General features: G+C 43.3%; 1 long non-coding RNA gene across 1 annotated transcript in view; it reads left to right on the top strand.

Annotated features, from left to right (window-relative positions):
* Positions 1-7,092: 7,092 nt before the first annotated feature.
* Positions 7,093-13,444, top strand: part of LOC108640942 — a 41,213-nt gene continuing 34,861 nt past the window's right edge. The window contains exons 1-3 of the long non-coding RNA XR_003916079.1: positions 7,093-7,260; positions 7,346-7,432; positions 8,159-8,229. This is a non-coding gene — a long non-coding RNA (uncharacterized LOC108640942). The remainder of the gene's footprint in view (positions 7,261-7,345; positions 7,433-8,158; positions 8,230-13,444) is intronic.

The raw sequence follows: 13,444 nt of genomic DNA, 5'->3' as shown, positions 1-13,444 counted from the left end.
GCAGCCTCTGGCATGCTGTGGGCCAGCAGATCTGTGTAGCAACAGGCCTGGCAGTCTTCCTGCAGAGAGTTAAAGGAGTTTTGGAGAAAATGAGTGATTCAAAAATTTACCACTCTCTTCTCTGGCAGTTCCCTGGATTCAAAGTGTCCCTCGTCTCTGGCACAGGTGGGCAGCAGGCTGGAGAGGAAAGCAGCACTGGTTTTACTGTCATTCCAATGCTTGGGGCTGTTGATGTTAGGTGCTCTAAATGTAGGTTTTTGAGAGGTGAGGGAGAAGCATCAAGTGAACTGGAGGGGTAGTACCTTGACCTCTTGGAAAACAGAGCAAGCTGAGGAGAAGGAATAAGATTAAAAGAAAGAAAACCCTCTTCCATCTGGGTGATGTCAGCTTGTCATTGCCAGTTTGGTGGTTCTGTAGCTGCAAGCCTACTTCTGCCTGCTGTGGAAGGAGCAGATCATTAATTAAAAGGCACAGCAGAGTGCAACATACTTAGGGCTTTGAGGTGCTGACAGGCTGACATCACCCAGAGTAACTGCAGAGAGCATGTCCAACATGAGGTATGGTTCTAAGAACTAAAAAACCTGTCATCCAGTGTGTTACCCTTGAAGACAACGTGTGGCATACACCCTAAAACTTCATTGCCTTCTGCCTCCCCAGCAGCTTCATGCATATGTCTACCTTCTCCTTAGTGTGACCATGAAGTAAGAATCCCTGAGTAACACAGGGATTGCAAGAGCTTTGGGGTTCCCTAGGCCAGCTGGATGTGCAGCAGTCCTGACCTGAGGAGCACTGGAGCACCTGTAATGGTGCTGAGCAGAGGGGAGGAGTGGGTATGGGGCTAAGATGTATGGATCCCTGGCAGGACTGAGTTTTGACATGTGGAGACAATATTGTGGGTCAGAGAGTGTGGGACTGAGTCAGGTAAGAGAATGTGAGAACACACTCACTATATGGCTGCTAAAGAGGGAGCAAGAAAGGATTTTACTGTTTGTGGCTTGAGGGATGGAGCAACAAGTGATGGATCAGGTGGAAAAGAATCTGGTCAGGCTGTGGTGTAATTTTTACAATATACCCTCAGCTTGCAATTTATCGCAGACCTTTTTGGAAATGTTCTGGCATTCTTCAACAGTGCTTACAAGTATCTGATGGTCACTGGGCTGGGCAACTGGCTCACTGTTCAGAGCGCTGACAATCTGCCCCCTCTCCTTTGTCATACACACCTGCAGATTTAATACTTTTATTTTGAAGCACTTTCCTGTCCTGTGAAACAATGTGTCTCTTCTGCCATTCTCATGGAGATGAAATGCAATGATATCACTTCCTAGTGAGGGACTGGTGAATCATTTTGATGGTGTCATGAATCAGTCTTTTGCTACCAGTTTCTGCACTGGTCTTAATATAATATTCAAAACCAAAAATTGTAATTTCAGGGACTTTTAACTTTTTGTTAAAGAGACAATACTATCATTATCTCCTTGCATACCATACTGAGCATGCTGCAGAAGTGCTCTCCCAAAGATATTTGTGTAGCTAAAGGTACTGACACCTATCCAATCGATCCCTCTGCAATGGTGGGGAGCTTGCTTGCAAAAGGGTGGGGAGAGGGAGGGCACATGTTTGTCTCATGGGCTCTGGTGGGTGGTCTGACAGCTTAAAGTTTAAAGCTCTCCTGTGAATCTGACAACCTCTTGCACAGGAGCAGAAGCACCCTGAGCTGTCATGGCTGGTGAGCAAAGGCTAATTGAGAGCCTCTGATACTGTATTACCTGCCTAGGAAGTGTGACTGGTTGTTCATCAGCTTTGCACCTCCAGTGCTGTAAAGAAGGCAGAAAGCAGGAGTAAGTAGGTCCCTCAGAATTTCCTTGTTGAACAGAAGAAGAGTTGTGGTTGTACTGAGGCAATGGCAAAGGTCTTTGACATGTATCTTGTTATGCATTGGCACAGGGCTTTTCCCTGGGGAAAAAGGAGTTGCTCATGGTGTGAATATGATCCTGTGAAGGTAAAGACACGCGTGGTTTATTCTTGGCAAGGCCTGTAGGTGCTTGAAAGTCGTCTTTATGACAGCACTAATCTTCTGGCAACTGCAGGGTCGGGGAGTTGCAGGAGAAGCACAGAAGTGCCTTAGCACATTACCTTGTTTGATGGGCCAAGTGTCCCTCCTCACAAAGATCCAACCTGTTCCTCCAAGGAAGCACAGAGTGCTCTCCAGCAAGCCCACTGCTGCCCTCAGAGGGTATTTCCATGTTGCTTTGTCCTGACCATTACACAGTGCCCTTTTTCTGTGATACATTGCACCCGGCCAGCTGGTATTTGTAACATGTTCCACAGAGTTCAAAAATGAAACTTTTTTGGGGGAGGTCAGTGTGCTGTGCAGGACACATCCCGTGTGTGGGCTGCCTCTGACAGATTGCTGTCACTGTCACCCAACAGGCCTGTCAAAAACAACATCACCTGCCCGTGGACTGCACTAACGCAGTGATACCAGCCAAAATGGAAAGTGTTAACAGCATTGTTTGCCCCTGTGTGTTCCTGTTTGTAGTCCCTCTGCACTAGGAGAAGCACAGTGTAAATGCCTGGGTGGATGGTTATGTGTGTTAGGATAATGATACCAGGCACCATTCAATTCTGAGCAGTCGATGTGCAATTATTGCAACAGAAAAGCAGCACAGAACATTGCTTAAGAGTTTTTCAGTTATCAGTGACTTTCCTACCCACAGGAAGGTTAAGGAGGTAACTTGCCTAAAAGTTTTGTCATTCCAGAATCAGTGCCAAGGATCAGATCTTCCTGATCCATGACTGGGAAGCTGTGTTCTCGGACTATGCCTACACGCTGGAGATTTTTCTGTAACATTTCTCTTTTGTGATGGATGAAATCCCATTTTTATATCATTATATAAGGTTATTTGACTCTTCCTGCCGATGCTGCAGCCATTGGTGCATCTCACCTGTGTCATTAGCACTCCATAGCCAAATGCTGTTTTGTGCCCAACAGGGATTCTCAAAATAGCCATTGCTTCACTCTCTCTCTAAGCTTGTCTGCATTCCTTGCCACTTAATTTTCCATGTGGTCCACTCTCAACCTCCCATTATAAATTACTGCCCTTGTAACCCACAGTCTAATTTTTCTCGCTCTATTCAGTGGAACTACTGACCACTGGTAGTAGCAGGTCAGGTTGGTGTTATACCTGTGAGAATTTCCTGGTTGCCTGATTTGTACTTATTTTGTAAGGCTTTTTGATTCCCTACTGCCCTGATTTCAAATATGTGACCTTGAAATTGGTTGTTTGAACGTGACTTTTATTTTCATTTGAAGTCCCCAGAGGACTGTAATTACAGCACTGCCTTGTGACTGTGCTGAATGAGAGCCCAGCTGAAATTCCGAGACCAAAGGATACGATAGCTTCTAGTAACTGTCATGCCTTTCTTATGCTTTTTTTTCTAAATAATACCTTTATTGCATTGTTTAGGGTTAGTCATTCTGAAAATAAAGTTATTTCTTAGTTACCTATTAAAATTTAAGAAAATAGTGTGTCCTCTTCCCCCTTATGTGTGCACACCTTCTCCTTCCATATGATTTGCTGTTGTAAGTTGATCATCTCTTTCCATTGTTATGGGAAAACATTTCATAGGCACCATTTTATAGACAAAGGAAGAGAAAATCTAGCAACTTGTACTCTGCCTTTAGAAGCTCTGAGTCCAAATATGGGAAAATTAGCAAATATGAAGTGCAGGCCAACAGTAAGGAGAAGGAAATGGAGTTACAGATTCTAAAGGCAGGATGAGATTGTTCAAAGAGGCAAGAGGAAGGACCGAGGATCCTTGGCAAAGAGAGACCCAATGGTATGGGTCAACTTCATTCCCATTGAATCTGAGTGTTATCCCAAATTTATGGAGATATGACATCCAAAGCCTTCCCAGAGAGAGAGATCTTAGATCAGAGGGTAGCGTGGGATAAGGCTTAGAGCACAGGGAAGAAAAGGAGACATGAGAGGACAAAAGGGGTAAGAAAAGTTGAGTGAGTGAGTGAGTGAGTAGGGAGGAAGAAAAGCAGAGGGGTTGGGAGCAGCCTGGGATAGTACTGTGTAAATGCAAACTGAGGTCTTGAGCAAAGTCAAAGGGAGTTTTCCCTAAAAATAACAGTATTTACAAGCCCAGCACGAGAACTTGAATTTGACCTGAAGGCAGAGAGAATGGCAGCATTTCTGCTGTGTGTTAGGTCTGCATTTGGAATTTCAAGCTTTGTTTTGCCTCTGGAGTCCTCAGTCTTGCACCGTCCCATTTTCAGTGAGAGTGAGTTCCTTGGCAGCAACACCAGTCATGTTCATCTTTAGTAAAGCCATCTCCAGAATGAAAATAGCTGGTGGAACTAACAGTGGCTTTTTGGGAAGGAACACTGAGTGTGCCACAGTCACAACCTGGGAGCATTTTTTCCAGCCAAGCACAGGGACCATGTGTGCAGAGCTGTGTTTGATGATATCTGGGGCAGCAGCAGGGCAGACAGGCTTGCATGCTGGTGCTTGCATGTCTACTGGAGAAGGTGGAGGTGTACCTGTGCCACATGGGGAAATAGTGGTACACAATGAAAGCTCTAATTAGAAGATGAAATGTCATGCTATAAAAAAGGTAATTTACTGACAGAAGAAAAATAGCAATTATCTCAACAATTAACTTGCCTTTCATCTTTCTAGAGACTTTAACAGCAAGAGATTTAGAACTAATCTAGAAGAAGCTGGAGCATTCATTCGAGGCTGCATAAGGCTTCCTGATCAATTTATGGTACTCTTCTGGGGGAAGAGTCTCTTACTAAAATTAGCTTAACCCTCACTTTATTGTTGTTACTGGTCAAATTAATTGCTGACTTTGTCAGAGATCACAAACCCTCCACGAAACTGATAATATTTTCTTAGGTGTCTTCATTTCTTGCGAGGTGAAGATGTATAAAAAAAATAAAGGAATTTAGGTGGCCGTTTGTTGAAGTGAGGAATCAAAACTGTATTTTCAGCACATCTTAGTGATGTACATGAATCTATAGAACATATGTGAAATTTTATATGTATTTTAAGGTTTGCTCTTATTTCACTTGTGTTTTTTCCTCTCTTTTTCCAGTCATAGTTTCAAAAATGTCAAAGGAGCCACAACTGAGCATTTCTTCTGTTCCCACCTGTGCTTTGGGTTGTGAAAGAATAACATTAGTACATAGAGACCTTGACTTCCTCTTGGATGCATCTGGAAGATTTTATTAGGCAGTCCACTGTGCCTGTGATCTGTCTGAGAGCAGCTGATGATGAGCATCGCCAAGATATTGCACTGGGCTGCTGATAATTTTGTGTCTTTCCAATGACTTGAAAAACTGGGTTCATGGAACATCACTCTCACTAACCACAGCCTCACCATGGGGACATCAGGGCAGCCACAGCTGTACTAAGTATCTTCACCAGCGATCTGTCACCCTCTGACAAATCTTTTCTTCTTGAAGGTGACTGTGGGTGGTCTTCCCTTGTCCAATTTCTGTAAATTTGGTGCATCGCTTTCTAGTCATGCAGCTGATACTTGTGTTTATATGAATGGCTGTTAAAAAAAAGGAAAGATCAGATGTTTGTTGTTTCATTTCAACATAAATCAAACTTTGTACTCACATAGCAATTCTACTTTAGCCCCAGGAATAGCTTTAGTATTGCTAAGTGTCTGGAGAGTATTGACTACAGAGACATGATTTTAAGCAGGCTATAATAGTTTCTACAGCTGTTAACAGTTCTCAGAAGAAAGGCAGTATTATTCACTGGTGTTTAAAATGTGCATGACTTGCATTGCACAGAAGTCAGATTGGGAGAATGTCAGAATTTTTTTCTGAAATTCTGCCAGGAAAGTCTTCAATAACTGGAGAAATTCTTTTCACTGGTGAAATCAACATGCAGCACATTGTGTTATTATACTTGCTTATAGCTCACCATGAAAGTTGTCTTTGTATGCGTGGATGTACGGCTTGTACTGTTTTGTTTTTATTTATTCTGCATTCTTTATTATAATGTTCTTTCCTTTTTTTTCCAGACCAGAAAGATTGTTATTGAGCCTTCCACAAAGCTGAAATAATGCTGTGTGTTAAAAAAATGTTAACAATTTGAAGAAGTTATAAAAATTTATAAGTTGGCTGAATAGTTTAGAAATTTCTGCATATTTTAATATAAATAGGTAATGCAAATGTTTGTTCTTTGCATTTAGAGGTGGGTCTCTGTTTTCTAAAGGTCTTGTATATAAATTTGATTCTTAAAATTACATTAGAACAAAACCAGTATTTTTTTTCAGATTGTATAATAGGAAAAATGTATTCCAAAAGACATAGAACATACATGGTTATCTCTGAATGTCATATAGTCATGAAATTCAATATAAATAGCATCAGTTGTTTGAATGGCTTCATTAAGTGCATTTAGGGGACTGCCTGTTGCAGTCAGCTGAGGTCCTTCCATTCAGTTCCACGGGTGCTGGGTTGGCCCACAAAGAAAAGACCAGTTAACTGAGAGATAAAAGGAGGTGATTTCTCTATAGATAGTGTGAAGTTCCAAATGGTGCTGGTATAGGTTACATAGAAATGCAGTCACATAAAATAAAAGAAATCACAGAAAATGAAGTTATTTCAGGTGAATTTGGTATTAGTGATGAGTTTGAGCTTTATTCATATCTAAAAACATAGAACAAGACAAGTGAGTCCAAAAGAAAGAAAGGAAGAGTAGAAATGGGTGACAGAGAAGAGGTGAGTGACAGGATACTGGCAGGTGGGCAAGGACCTAAATGGTGACAGACAGTTTTAACAACGAGTCCAAAAAGATCAAATGTTCAAAGGTTATGATCCACCGGAGGTGCTGACTGGGTAAATAACTGAAAAGACAGGCATTAATCTGCTTTTTGGAGGGAGTGGGGAGGGAGAGCAATGCGAGTTTTGGGTGATTGTACCACAGAGTAGAGAGGGTTTGTTAAGTTTCCCTGGAGGAGAATGAATGTCTGATACTCCCAGACAATTTCTTCACAAGTAACTGTAGCAGCCACGAGGAGTGACCTGGAGAGCTGCAGCTCTGGTGATGTCCCCTGGCCTGCACATTGTGTGCAGCTGGGGTGCTTTACCTGTGCTGCTGGGGTACCTCTTCCAGCTTAGTCCCATCTGAAGGGAATCCAGACTGTGCTCAGGGACTGCACAAGGAGTGGGGCATTTGAGGAGCTGGCTCCAGAAACTCACTGCTACTCCAAACCTGGACACTGATGGAGGTGTGCCCTGTAGAACGGTGGGGTGGCAGTGGTGGCGTGGCACAGGGCAGAGGGAATGCTCAGAATGTACTGTTCTATGTTACAGGTGCTAGCAGCATGTGGAGCCGAGAGCAGTGAAAGCCCAAAGGAGTACTGCACACACTGAAGAGGTCACCAGGAGCGGTTGTGCAGGGTAAGCCCTTCAGGAAAGAGAAAGGGAGAATGATTGATGCAAGCCTCTGTAGGAAAAGTTGGTGCCTATCTGAAGTTTACTGTGATTTAGTATTTCAGGATGGATTCCCTCCTGACATACTACCTGTGAAATTTTGATAGGCCTAGAAGCACTTTGTAACACTAGCTTCATTTAGAAGTGTGCAAAACTAATGCACAAGAATGCCAGGCTTTTGATGTGCAGTTTTTATAGATCTTTTTTCTTAAGACATCCTGGAATATGCTTTGCCAAGTTGAAAGGCTTCCCTGGTCATTGACACCAGTGCTATGAAAGACTGCTCTCCAAATGGAATCACTATGGTAAATGAACCCTTTAAAACCTACACTCACAAAACTGCATTCAGTTCAGGAAAGGGTGTTGATTCTTCAGTCTTCTGTGAGTCACTTCCACTGTAACATTCTCTGGAATCATTCAATTTTGAGTGTTAAAAATGGCTGGTTGGTAGTGTGGAGTTATCATAGATAGAGGTATTTCCATGTTCCCTGTCAGTGCCACTTCATACCATATTTATTCTCACACAGCCTGTTATATAAAAGTACCATTTTACAGAGCGGAGGCACAGAGAGAACAAATGATGTAGATAAGTCTGTGTAAGGAAATATGTTGCAGAGCTGGTAACAGGTTTCCTCAGCTTGCAATGTTTAGCTGCTGGACTAGCTCTCCTCTTGTTCTGTGGTGTGTATACAGGTATATTCCTTTCCTGCTGCAGCTCTGGGTCGTTCCATCCAGCATGGACAAAAAGGCTGCACAGCGTTCAGGTGAGTCTGAAAGCTGATAGGATTCTTAACTTTAGTGGCAGCATTATGTCAAATAACATGATGGTCAGCTGAGACAAGTGTGTTTTAGTGCCTGAGTGTAGCATATTTCTGTATGCCAGTACTTTGGAAACAAGGAAAGCAAAAAATGAATGGGGAGGTTATTGTCAGGAGCTGTTCTCCTTCCTACAAGCAATGGGCACAACAGTTTGCCTTTTGAAGTTTGCTAAAATGATTCTTTGATAAGACTTTTGGCTTATGAAATGCGCCAGCATAACAGAAACATCTTTACTAGATCTTGTCAGTAATTGTGAAGATACATTTTAACAATTTTAGGATTTCCCGGGCCTCTTTCGAAATGGCTGTGTTGCCTCACTAAATGCACTCATTATTGTATGTCCTTGTCTAAGAACATTTGGCCTTATATGCTTCTGAGCAATATTTCCTTGGAACCTCTCAGATAATAAAAGGCAAACCAGAGAAGTCTGAACGAGTCTTTACTTAGAAACTGACCATGTTCAATCTGTAAAGTATGTAGATTTTGGGCTTTTTTCCCGGGGAAAGGCCTCAAAGGGCAATAGGTGCAGGATGTGGAGGGAAGAAGCAGTGCCCTGACCTAAAGCATTTCTGTATGTTGAGTCAGGGAGTGACATTTAAACTGTACCCAATATAAAAAACTGTGATGCAGATCAAATTGCTGGCTGTGCTCAGAGAGAGATGAGGAGGAAAAAGGTCAAGGCACCTACCTATAGGTAGCCTCTCCTGTGTTTCCAACGTTGGAAGAGCTTACCAGCAAGCCAAATGGGTCTTTAATGCCTCTTTTCCCCCTTTTTTTTGTTTTTCTTTCCTTGAGGTAATGAATGGCTCTGGACTTTCCATCTTTAGAGCTGGTGGTTTCCACACCACAGTGATTCAGCCAGCATGAACTCTTGACCAAATCCCAGTTTGTTTCCTGGTTTTGTTTTTCTAAAATATTTTACATTTAGCAGGGCATAAAGGCCTCCCTACTACGTGACAGTGGAAGAAGGAGAGCCATGCTCCTTTTACTGGTTAGGTCTCAAAGGACAGTTCTCTGTTCTTCTGAAACCATTGCAACTGAAGCAATATAAAAGGAATCACTGGATTTTGACTGAAAGTCCGACTGAATTCTTCCTTGCTCCTGGCTTTTGGATGCTGTGTGTTTATGTGGAATTTCCTTTAAGGGTTATTAAGGTCTTATTTTTATTTGAGAAATATGCCCTGCCTGGGCACATGTTCTAAGTTTTAATCAGTGTGTTACTGCATGGGAAACTCATGTACATTTGTTTACTGGCAGGATAAATAGATTAGTATTGCCAGTGATTTCAGGGGATAGTAGGTTGTTAAATTAACATGAAGGGCCTTGTTCCTTTGCTTTGCTGGATGTGTTTTGTTGAGTGAATTCTCTGGGATGCCCTGCTTAGGGAATACGCTGGTGGTTATCCCTGTTACCCTGTAAGTGGTGGGCTCAGTAACGACTTAGAGTGGCTTGGCTCTGGAGTTGTAACACCAAGAGGGAGATGACAGACAAGAAATCTATAGCCTGGGAAAGCTACGAATGAAAGAAATCATACTCTGCAAATTAAAACCATAAAATGTTATTTAAAAAGTTTATAGATTTATATAGATGCTTTATCTCCAGTGATATATCATATGAGGGGACAAAATATTGCTGTAAATAGGTTTGAGACCTAAGACAGGGACCTATTTCAGCTTAGCCCCGTGAAAACACAGCATTCCTCCCTTCACACCCTGTGTCATCTTCTTGTTCAGCAGACAGAAATATCGGTAGGTACAGGTTTATTTCAGAGCCCCCTTCATGCAGTGACCCCTGTTGTCTGACTTCTTTTTCACACTACTCTGCTGTTATCTCCACCATTTTCTCCCCATACTCTGGAAACTTCTTGCCTGTCTCAGATTCTGCATGGGTTGCCCAAGGCTGTGGGCTGACGTATAGGTGTGTGGGGCCTTCCTTTTTTTCAAATACCCGCACTTCTTAAGTGGTATAGAACATCCAAAATGCAGGGATACATATCTCCATACAGAGATGTATGGAGATACTAATAACATTAACAGTGGATAACAAATATTCAGATCACCAGGTGTTCAAAAACAGCAAAGTGTCTGCACCAAGGGTGTCCTTGCAGTGGAAGCTCAACCTTGTTTTGCTTGTGTGCAGTGAGGCAAGGTTTCATGACATGATCACACAGAGGTTTTTTTCACTTTCTCACACAGCCTTTGAGTAGAGCAATTAGGAGGCAGCTGGAACAGCCACTGCAGTGTGCACTGGGACTTAAGAGTGGCTCTCTGTCCACCTCCACATGGCACTAACACTGTGTCACCTTGGCTGTGCATGAGATGGAGTCTGGTCGTGGTGGACACACTGCACGTGGAACCTGTGGGGAAGCAGGTCAGCATCCTTCTGCTGTGGCTTTGGAATCACTGATGATAGGGCCATGTCACTGAAGTCAGTGATATAAGATCAAGTTAACATCCAGAATTATCTCCAAAACCTCAGATTTTCACATTTCAGGATGTAAAACACAACCCCCCTTTCTGCACTCAGTTTTCTAACATGACTGGCCCAGTCTGAGTGTCTTGTTCTGGAGCTGGAAGCAATTGCTGGACAGTATATGGAAGATACCATATGGTATTCCATATTCAAATATATGGTATTCTCGCTGAACAGGGCAAGATGAAAAGGAAGGAGGAAGTTTTTCAGCCAAGTAAATAATTCACACAGAAGAATTTTCCCAGAGTATCCAACCTTCTCTTCTGCTTGCATCATGATGATGCAATTGCTGTTCCCTGGTATTTATGTACCTTTCAATATTTCTGTTACTTTTTTAGCTCTGTGGATTGTTGTGAAACAGTGTTCTGTGAGCTATCATGAGTCATGGTGTTGGCTTGGTGGGATTTGGGTGCTCTTACTGTGTTGTTGGTGCTTTCTGTTTGGATGAAAGACCAGACACTTCCAAGATAAATGCTCCTGAACTAATATAAACTTCAGTTTCTCTAAAGACTGTTCTGTGAAGCTCAGACACTGACTTTCTTTAAATGCAACTGCTGGTACAACTCAATTGCACAAATGTTTGCAGACAGTACAAAGAAAAGGGTCACAAAGAGAGCTTGAGATAACAGAATGGAAGAAATGGTCTGCAGCACAGATTTTAGCTGTTAAAGGGTGCTGAGCTCTTTCTGTGCTCAGAGATGCTTATGGTGCAGAATCTTCATATGCATCAAAGATTAAACTTAGGCAAGTGCTGGAAGGATCACTGCTCTGTGACCTGTCTCTCAGAGAGCTTTTTCAGTCTCGTATCTGTTAGAATGTGGTTCCTGTTCCCCAGGCTGCTGTTATCTGCTCCTGCAGATAAGGATGGTGTGGAATGTTGTAGTGTATGTGATGACTGTTCACTGTGGCTGGTTCCTTCTGCTGAAATCAAAAGATGTTTTATGCCTTTTTTGCTTCCCTCATTGATCTTAGGGCTCTAAGTGTTAACTGACTTTGTCTTTCAAGCTTTGCAAAATCAGGGAGTTCACTGAAGGAGAGCATTCCAAGCTGCTTTTGAGAACCCTGATGTTTGCGTCAGGTGACAGAGGATATTACTAAACTGACTTCTTGAAAAGGATCCTTGAGGACCCAGTGCTGTCACTGTGTTCGAGTGGGATGGCCTCAGGTAGGACTGGTTGGCTCTGGGGCAGCGAGTGCCTGGGCCAGCACAGGAGCTGTTTAAGCGGTGCAAGGTCCCAGATTAGCCAAGGCGTAAGTGCTCTGCTCCATTACAGCCTCACTGCGGCTCCCAGGGAAAGAACCTGGACCTGGTGTGGTTCAAGCTGCTCACCTTAGTCTGCTGAAGCCCAAACCCCCAGCCTGAGGACCCTGGTGAAGCTGTGACCATGCCAGCTGCTTCCTCTGGCTCTGCTGAAGGCCTCTGGCTTCCTGTTCGGCTGCCTGTAAAAGCATCTTTCTGCCAAGAAAGTGTGAGTAATCTTGCCCAGCTTCTTGGCATTTGTTGGCATAGAGTTAACCTTATGACTCTGATGTAGGTTTCAAGGGACACCAATTAACCCAGGGATCCAGTGCTTCTGGGAATGGGTGAGGCATGGACAAGACATGGTTAGGTTGGTTCAGAGGTAAGGAACTGGTAGGAGGAGACACCTCTGCACCAGGACAGCTTTACTGCTCCCCCTGAGGGTCAGGGGAGAACACGGACCTCCAGATGTGGAATTGGAATGGGGAAGGGAAAAGCCAGAGGCCAGGGCATGGAAGACTGACATGAGGGCCAGGGTTTTCAAAGGTGTTTCTTGAAGTAGAGGGATGTTGAGAGAGATGAGTGGAGGGGGCTCTGGGGGTCAGTGGTGGAAAGAAGAGCACTATGCACTTGCAGGACTGTAATACGATATATAATATACTGTCCAGTACCCACTTGCCCCTACAGGCAATAGAGATATTCATGTGTGGGTCTGCAGTGTTGAAAACGTCTATTTATTTTGTCTGCCTCCATGATTAGGAGGCAAATTTAGGGCTTATCTACTTGGGGAAATCCCTGTAAAATAGGCTAGGGTATGAATTTACAGCCTACTTAAAGACCCAGCAGTAGATGCAGTGTAAATTCACACTTCAGCTTACTTCACAGGAACTCCCCCGCAGAAACAAACCCTCAGAGTCACCTCTGTACCTCAGCCTGGTGCTAAAAGTGAGTGGAAGCTTTGCAAAAGATGGGCCTGCAGTTCCATTTTTATAGCTGGGTTTTTCTGTCCCCTGGGGCTTTTTGCAGCTGCTGTAAATCACTGTCTCTTTGCTGAGGCTGGAGAAGCTGGGCCACTTCACACTGCTCAGGATCTGACCCTTTGCCTCAAGTAACCTTTTATTATCAATCGGCCAGAGGGTATTTTCCTTTTTGCTGGCTTCATTATTAAGCTTGTTCATTCACTCCCACCACTACTGATGCCTTTTTTTCTCTTTCTTTTTTTTCTCCCTGTGAATTTTGTGTTGTGTCTTTCCTCCCATGTAATTTCCTAATAGTGAACTAGTGACAGAGTGGGCTGCTGGTATTTCATCTTGTGGCTGGAGAGGTCAGGCTGTTTCTGATACAGACAAACGCTCCATTACAGTAAACTCACAGAAAGTTTCCTTTTCAACCTTAAAGGAGAAGGAAATGCACTCTCCACCAATGGGCTTTCAAGAATGACTTCTGTG

This window comes from Manacus vitellinus, unplaced genomic scaffold (assembly GCF_001715985.3).
Source record: "Manacus vitellinus isolate BGI_N305 unplaced genomic scaffold, ASM171598v3 scaffold_48_pilon, whole genome shotgun sequence".
NCBI lineage: Eukaryota > Metazoa > Chordata > Aves > Passeriformes > Pipridae > Manacus > Manacus vitellinus.
The sequence above is the reverse complement of the archived record's forward strand: the minus strand, read 5'-3'. Positions and strand labels throughout refer to the sequence as shown.